The following is an 8,557-nucleotide window of genomic DNA, read 5'->3' as shown; positions in this document are numbered from 1 at the left end:
GCCATCTTGGACATACGTCATAAGCAGAGCGACCTCAGGTCTGCACCGGCCCTGAGCCTAGCAGAAAACCCTGACTCTGGGTGGGGCGAATTAACAGGAGATTAGGACCTAGTAAATTTGTGGTGCTACTGAACTGAGACTGTGAAAAAAGAGACGGTGGGGGAGAGAACTCACGGAATTCACCTGAGTACTCTCCAGAGACACTACAATTCCGTAACTTTGGCAACCCAGTGGGAGACTGAAGGAGAATTTGAACCCACTCTGAGGGCCAAACAGATTCCCTGTGTGGTCCTTGGGAAAGAGCTTCCGATCTCTGGCTCCTGTGGGTATATCATTTGCCTGCTAACTACCTCCAACTTCGTTCAGCTGTGCGGAATTACTTCCCTTTTGAATCAAAAAAAGAAAGAGAGAGAAAGAGAGATTTACCACTCCTAACCTGGGAGTGTCACCTTTGGGACACCAAACAGAGCTCTCAGGCCACACCTATCTCAAGCCCTAAGGCTCCATCAAAAACAGATAGTCCACTTAATCTAGAGTCATAGTATAACAAGAAAAAGCACCACAGTGAAGAAACCAAATATCTCCAATATGCCAAATAACAAATGCAAAAACCGAGGTAATAAAAACAAGGAAGTCACCATGACGCCCTCAAATGAAAAAGACACCCCAATTCAAGATTATGAAGATGATGACATAGAAGAAATGCAAGAAGCAGATCTCAAAAAATTGATAAGAACATTAAGAAGTTCTCAAAAACAAATTCTTGAACTACATAAAGCCTTAATGGACAAGATAGAAAATCTCTCTCGTGAAAATGAAATATTAAGAAAGAATCAAAATGAAACGAAACAATTAGTACAACAGGAAACTGTGATAGTGACTGAAGTGAAGAATTCAATAGATCAAATGAAAAACACAATAGAGAGCCTTACAAACAGAATGGGTGAAGCAGAAGAGAGAATATCGGACTTAGAAGAGAGAGAACAGGAAAGGATACAGTCAGATCAAAGAAAAGAAGAGGAAATTAGAAATCTAAAACATATTGTCAGGAATCTTCAGGATACTATTAAAAAAACCAACATTCGGGTTCTAGGAGTTCCTGAAGGCATGGAGAGGGAGAAAGGATTAGAAGGCCTTTTTAGTGAGATATTAGCAGAAAATTTCCCAGGTTTGGAGAAGGACAGAGAAATCCTAGTACAGGAAGCTCACAGAACCCCTAATAAACACGACCAAAAGAGATCCTCACCACGACACGTTGTAATTAAACTCTCCACAGTGAAACATAAAGAAAAGATCCTAAAATGTGCAAGAGAGAAACGTCAGATTACTTTCAGAGGATCGCCAATCAGACTCACTGCTGACTTCTCATCAGAAACTCTACAAGCTAGAAGGGAATGGCGAGATATAGCCCAGGTACTAAGAGAGAAAAACTGCCAGCCCAGAATATTATATCCTGCAAAGCTATCATTTGTGAATGAAGGTGAAATAAAGACGTTTCATAACAAACAGAAATTGAAAGAATTTGTCGCCACTCGTCCAGCCCTGCAACAGATGCTTAAAGATGTGTTACACACAGAAACAAAGAAACACGGTCATCAGTATGAAAGAAGATAAAGGAAGGAAACCTCACAGCAAAAGATCACAGGGAATTCAAAGCATATATTAGAACTTATCTTTGGCAAATGGCAGGGCAAAGTTACCACTTTTCATTAGTCACATTGAACGTTAATGGCCTGAACTGTCCAGTTAAAAGACACCGATTGGGATTTGCTTTTTAACCTGATGCAATTTTAAATGATGCTTAATTTTGTTTTTAAATTTCAAATCCTAGCTCTTACCCATACATGGAACAACAATTAAATTGTACATGTAATTCGCCACTTTGCTACACTAACATTGTTCCAGGGGTACTTATGATGTACTTTTGAATTTTCTATACATGCAATAATGACATTTGCTAGCAGTTTTATGTCTTCCTTCCCAATATGTATGCATTTTGTATCCTTTCTTTGTGTTACTGCACTGTCTAGTAATTCCACCATAATATTGAAAAGTAGTGGTGAGAAAAAGACACTTCCGCCTTTCCCCAACTTAAGGGAAAACTGTCCAATTTCACTATTAAAGTTGGTTTTGGTAGATATTCTTTATCTAGATGAGGAATTTCTCTTCTGTTTCTTGTTTGCTCAGTTTTTTTATGCCAAATATCTTTTACAAAAGTTGATGTAACCATTTAACATTTTTGCAGTTTGTGTAGTATGTCCAATTTATTGATTTTTTAAAATGCTGACAGCCTTGCTTACGTGGGATAAATACCACTTGCTTGTACTACATAAAATTGTTGGATTTTACCTATTATTTAAAAAAAAGAGAGATTTCTAAAGGCAACCCAGAGGAATCCTTAATCCAGTTCTTCATTAGAAGAGATGTGCAATTCAGGACATGCTCAAGCTGACTTACCTCAAACAGTAGAGTTAGAAACATACCAGGGGATTCCAATTCAATCCCATCAAGGTGGCATGTACCAATGCCATCTCACTAGTCCCAGTGATCAATTTCTGTGCACAATTGATCATAATGATAGGACTAAGAACCAAAGGGATCACAGAAACAAGAATAGTGTCTGCAAATACTAGCTGATAGAATCAAAAAGGGAGAGAATGATCCAACATGGGAAGTGAGATACACAGCAGACCCATAGAATGGCAGATGTCCTAAACAGCACTCTGGCCTCAGAATCAGCCCTTAAGGCATGCGGATCCAGCTGAAAAGCCCATGAGAGTATTTCAGGCATGGAAAGCCAAGACACTCTGGGGAAAAAAAAAATGAAAGATCTCCACGAGTGAGATCCCAGTGGAAAGAACGGGTCATCAAAGAAGGAGGTACCTTTCTCTGAAGGGAGGAGAGAACTTCCACTTTGACCATGGCCTTGTCTAAATATTATCAGAGTCAGTGAACTCAGGGGGCTTCCATAGCCTTGGAAACTCATGACAAGAGCCTAGGGTGATTACTGATGCCATAAACAAGAGTGTCAATTTGTTAAGTCAACAACAGGAGTCACTGTGTACTTACTCCTCATGTAGGATCTTTGTCCTTAGTGGGCTGTACATTGAGATTTAATGCTATAACTAGTACTCAAATAGTATTTTTCACTTTATGTTTCTGTGTGGGAGCAAACTGTTGAAATCTTTACTTAATGTATGCTAAACTGATCTTCTGTATATAAAGAGAATCGAAAATGAATCTTGATGTGAATGGAAGGGGAAAGGGAGTGGGAAAGGGGAGGGTTGCGGGTGGGAGGGACGTTATGGGGGGCAAGCCATTGTAATCCATAAGCTGTACTTTGGAAATTTATATTCATTAAATAAAAGTTTAAAAAAAAAAAGAAACTGTGATATAATTTAAAAGTTGACCTCAGGCAAAAATAAATTCCAAATATAGATCTTGTATTCATTATGTAAGCATGAAAGCTATTGAAATTTATGGTGCCCAGTTTTCTCACTTATGAAACCTAGGTGTTATTCTGAGAATGAAAGAGCGCTATCATTCCTGATGTCCTGATAAGTCCAGAGACTGGGCATGACAAGAGTATCAGAGAAGGCTACAGGAAAGTGGTAACATTCCCTTGGGGGAGAATGAGAGCAATCCTTCTGACAATGGTAAGAGCAGAAAGACTTGCCTAAGTGGGTGTTTTAATGATTAGTTGTAAGGGGCTAATATATCTTAAGTTCTTTGAGGAAAGAAGGCAGGAGGGTAGAGCACCAGGAAGCAATATTGAAAAGTCAGCAGTGGCAGCCTTGAGAGGATCTATAGAGGTCCCTCTGAAAGTATATATAGTCTTGCACACTGTAGAGAGTCAAATCACAGAATATTTGAAAAAGGGAGGTGATACGCTATATAGCGCATCTTAGTCCATTTGGACTGCTATAATAAAATACCATAAACTGGGCGGCTTATAAACAATAGGCATTTTTCCTCATAGTTCTAGAGACTGGAAAGTGCAATATCAAGGCACTTGCAGATTTCGAGTCCATCGAGGGCCCAATTCCTGTTTCACTGATAGTGGCTTCTCATTGTGTCTTCTCCATGGTAGAAGGGACTCACTCTTTCTGCAGTCACTTTTACAAAGCCATTAATCCCAATCATGAGCCCTCATGACCTAATTACCTACCAAAGGCTCCACTTCCTAATATAATCACAGAAGGTGTTAAAATTTCAACATACAAATTTTGTGAGGCCACAAACTTTTGGACCACAATAGAGAGGTCAAAGAGGAATCACAGGAGATGGGAGACCAAAAAATCCTGAATAGTCCAAATGAAGAGTTATTGAGGTCTAAACAGAGGTAGTATTTATGAAAATAGAAAAGACATACATTTGAAGAGTAGGGAGGACTATAAGGAAATTTAGTGTAAAAAAGTCTGAGAATGCAGAGGAAGACTGAAGGTAAGACTGTCTGTGAAGGGGTGAGCATTTGGTTCATCAGCTAAAGTCACCACTTGGGATGCCCACATTCTATATCACAATGCTCTCTTCAAGTCTCAGCTACTTCTCTTCTGATCCAACATTCTGCTAATACGCATCCTAGGAAGAATGAGGTGATGACTCAAGTACTTGAGTAACTGCTACTCACATGGGAGATCTGGATGGAATTCCAGAATCTTGACTTCAGCCTGTCCCAGCCCTAGCTGTTGTACACAATAGGGGAGTGAATGAGAAGATGAAAGATTCTATGTCTCTCTCTCTCTCTCTCTCTTTCTCTCTCTCTTTTTCTCTCTCTCCTTACTTACCTCCCTCCTTTTCTCTCTCTCTCTTTCTGTCTCTGCCATTCAAATAAAATGGAAAACAATGTGTTGGGGAAATACGTTCTTTTCAAACCTCCTGTGGTGATAGATTCTTCCAGGCAATAATATACTTTACATTTGTTTTTAATAGTTACTTTTAAATTCCTTAACCATTATAAGGCCGCCTAACTAAAAAAAAAAAAAATGAGAAGTTGTTGATCATGTAGGGCATTGCTTTGATATTTGATCCTCCAGTTCCATCAGTTCATACTCAGACTTATTCACAAAGAAACAGTCATAGTGGTTCCTTGTTCTAGTCAACAATGAACAAAAATATAAGTTTCCGACCATGACTTACCAAAGCCTGGAAAGATGATACAGATCCCAAATTAACCAAAATGACAATGGATGATACAAGCCCAGCTATGATAGCCTGGAAAAAGGAGCAGACACTTGGGCTCATAGATGAAATTGTACTGGGTCAGAAAGAAGATTCTGACTCAGTCAATAATAACACCTTGGCCTTCTAGCCATGATACATAGAGGGGTCTTTGAGCCTACAGAAAGCTTGGTCTACAAACCATAGGAAGACTCGGGCTCATCTCTGAAGGAAATGACAGTCTGAGCCAGTCACCCATGTACCAGGACATACGTACCTTGGTAGGGTTGGCATCTACTCTATCTCCACCGAAAACCTTCCATCTCCTTTCCATTGCAGACTCCTGGACTCTCTCTACCATCCAGTAGCCTCTTCAGAAATTTCCTGGCCCCACTTGAGACTCACCAGCTTCAGAAGATTGTGCAGATGCTGTTTCTGGATGCTAGATGCAGCATTTAAACTGACTCTTGCAGGGGCCTGGGGCTGATTTTATTTTCACCAGCTATATTATGTTCTTTACCAACCCACCGCTCACAGGAGGTAGTGATGCTGTTAGGCAGCTAGAGCCTGGGGTGCTATGGCCCCTTTCCCAGGAGAATACATTATAAAAAGCATCATTCAGCACTGGGAGTATAGTGAGAGAGAGAGAGCAAAGGCACTTGGGGAGTCCTTTTAAATAAAGACTTTATGCTAAGCCAGACACAATAAGAAAAATGTTACACCATCACAATTGGTGTGTGGGATCCTTAAAAACTCACATTCACAGAAACAAAAAGCATAATGGTAGGTAACCAAGGGTTGAGGAGTGGAGGAAATGAGGAGATGTTGTTCAAAGGGTACAAAGTTTTGGATATAAAGGGTGAATAAATTTTAGAGATCTACGTGTACCACAGGGAATATGGTTAATAATGATGAATTATATTCATGAAATTTGCTAAGACAAAAAATCTTAAGTGTTCTCACTATAAAAGTAAAGTAATAACTATGTGAAGAGAGGCATATATTAATTATCTTTACTATATCATTCAGTTCACTATGCATAGGACTTAAATTTTGTCCTCAGATCATATAATTAGCAACAGTATATCAGGACACCAAACCTGACTTTCAAAATTAAAATCTAAGTCTCATTATTTCAAAAGTGGACATCAGACCACATAAACGTGCCTCTCCTGACTCAGTCTCTAGGCAAATGAGCATTATTTTATAGGAATAAGTGTAGGAAACTTGGCCTCTTTTCCAAACAGAACATAGCTCTTAATTCTATTACAAGCTTCCAAGTATAGCTGTCCCTTGGTACCCACACAAAACTGAGTCCAGGATCCCATAGATAACCAAATCTGTGGATTATCAAGTCCTTTATTTAAAAAAGCATAGTATTGGCCGGCGCTGAGGCTCACTAGGCTAATCCTCCACCTGCGGCGCCCGTACCCCGGGTTCTAGTCCCAGTTGGGGCACCAGATTCTGTCCCGGTTGCTCCTCTTCCAGTCTAGCTCCTGCTGTGGCCCAGGAAGGCAGTGGAGGATGGCCCAAGTGCTTGGGCCCTGCATCCGCATGAGAGACCAGGAAGAAGCACCTGGCTCCTGGCTTCGGATCAGTACAGCACGCCGGCCGTAGCAGCCATTTGGGGGGTGAACCAATGGAAGGAAGACCTTTCTCTCTGTCTCTCTCTCTCACTGTCTAACTTTCCCTGTCCAAAAAAAAAGCATAGTATTTACATAAAATATGTATCTCAAATCATTTATAGATCACTTATAATAACTAATACGATTTAAATTCTATGTAAATAGAAAATATACTGTATTGTTTTGAGAACAATGACAAGAAAAATGTCTGTACATATTCCATACTGTTACAATCATCACAGGCCATACTACCTTCCAGGTGCAGTATGAATCTGCAAATGAGTAACCTGTGGATATGGAGGACCACTGCAAATGCAATGAACCAAGTGACTTTGTTGAGGAAATCTGCCAGGGCCTATTCTTTCTTACAGTAGTGACTCATCTAGTTTCCTTCCCCTTCCATGCCCTGACAATTGTGTCTCTTGACAGACCACAAGAACTCTGCATAAACTCAAAGACTAAGCAGAATAGGCATTGTTTGTTTGAATCAAATGCCAGGTTCCTAACATCATCATTGCATACTGTCAAGACAGATTTCAGGAATTTGTTTGGACAGTCCTAGGCTAGGGATTGAGTTTGAGGAGGGGTTCAAAACCCTGCACACCATATATTGAACTTCTGTTCTTGAGATGCAGCTTTAAAAGTAGCCCTTTCCTTATTCTTATCATGGGAAAAAAGCGGAGGGAGGTAAAAGATCTTTTTTGCCTCTCTTTCTTGTAAGTCCAAAATACAACATAAAGTTGTTCTTAAAAGGGCATCTGGAGGAGATAAACAAGAAGACAACTGGGCTTTAAGATTAACTGTCTCAGAGAGCAAGAAAAATCACCAGGAGTTCAACTAGCACTCCTTTCCTCCACAATTCAGAGCTGAGCAATCAATATATATAAATGACAGACACAAACCTAAGTTTACCAAAAAGCATGTGTTTTCCTCCTAGACACACAAATAAATTACATTTTCTAGGCTTACCTTATAGTTAGATGGCCTTTAAGACTGAGCCTGCCAATGAAATGTCAGGCACCTCTCCTCAGCATGGTCCTACACTATGTCTATTCCTCTACCAGATGCAGATAATCTATTGAAAGATACTGAAGCTCACACATTAGAAGGCTATTAGGTCCCTGAATTTCTGCATGGAATAGAGCTTCCTCCAATACCCGCATTGAAATTGTGTTGTGTTAAGCCATTGACAAATTAGAATTGTTTTCTTCATCAACTGACAAGTTATCCTGACTAAACCTGTAAACAGTGAGAAAAGTGACATACAATATTGCAAAGATCACACAATAAGGAAAGATAGCATGCTTACTAAATGGTAACTCTATGGAAGATGGTTGGAACACTTCAAAATAATAGTGTATATTTGCCATTGTCAATTCCATTTGATATGCTATTATGAGAAATATATTGCTTTATGATAAAAATAACTAGTTTTCAACAAGAAATTTATCATAATAGAGAAGGTACTTAAAATGGAGTTGTGAAGAATCCTATTACTGTTGTAGGTCAAACTTTCTGAGATCAGATTATATATATAGTTGGTTGTCCTACTCAAGTCTCAGAGTCTTAAGAAACATCATTAAATAGAAAAAGGGAGCATGAGTTAAAGGAGAAAACAATAAAGAAAAAAATGAGATTATGCCTAAGAAAATCCTGTGTGACTACTAGCACATAGAACTGCTGTGTAACAAATAAAGCAGAAATCTATTAGGTTTTTAAGGAGGTATATTGCCAAGGAAACATGAACTTTAATTTTAAAGAAATTTTTTTTT

The sequence above is a fragment of the Oryctolagus cuniculus genome, chromosome 1 (genome assembly GCF_964237555.1).
Source record: "Oryctolagus cuniculus chromosome 1, mOryCun1.1, whole genome shotgun sequence".
Lineage (NCBI taxonomy): Eukaryota > Metazoa > Chordata > Mammalia > Lagomorpha > Leporidae > Oryctolagus > Oryctolagus cuniculus.
Note: the sequence above shows the minus strand (reverse complement) of the source record.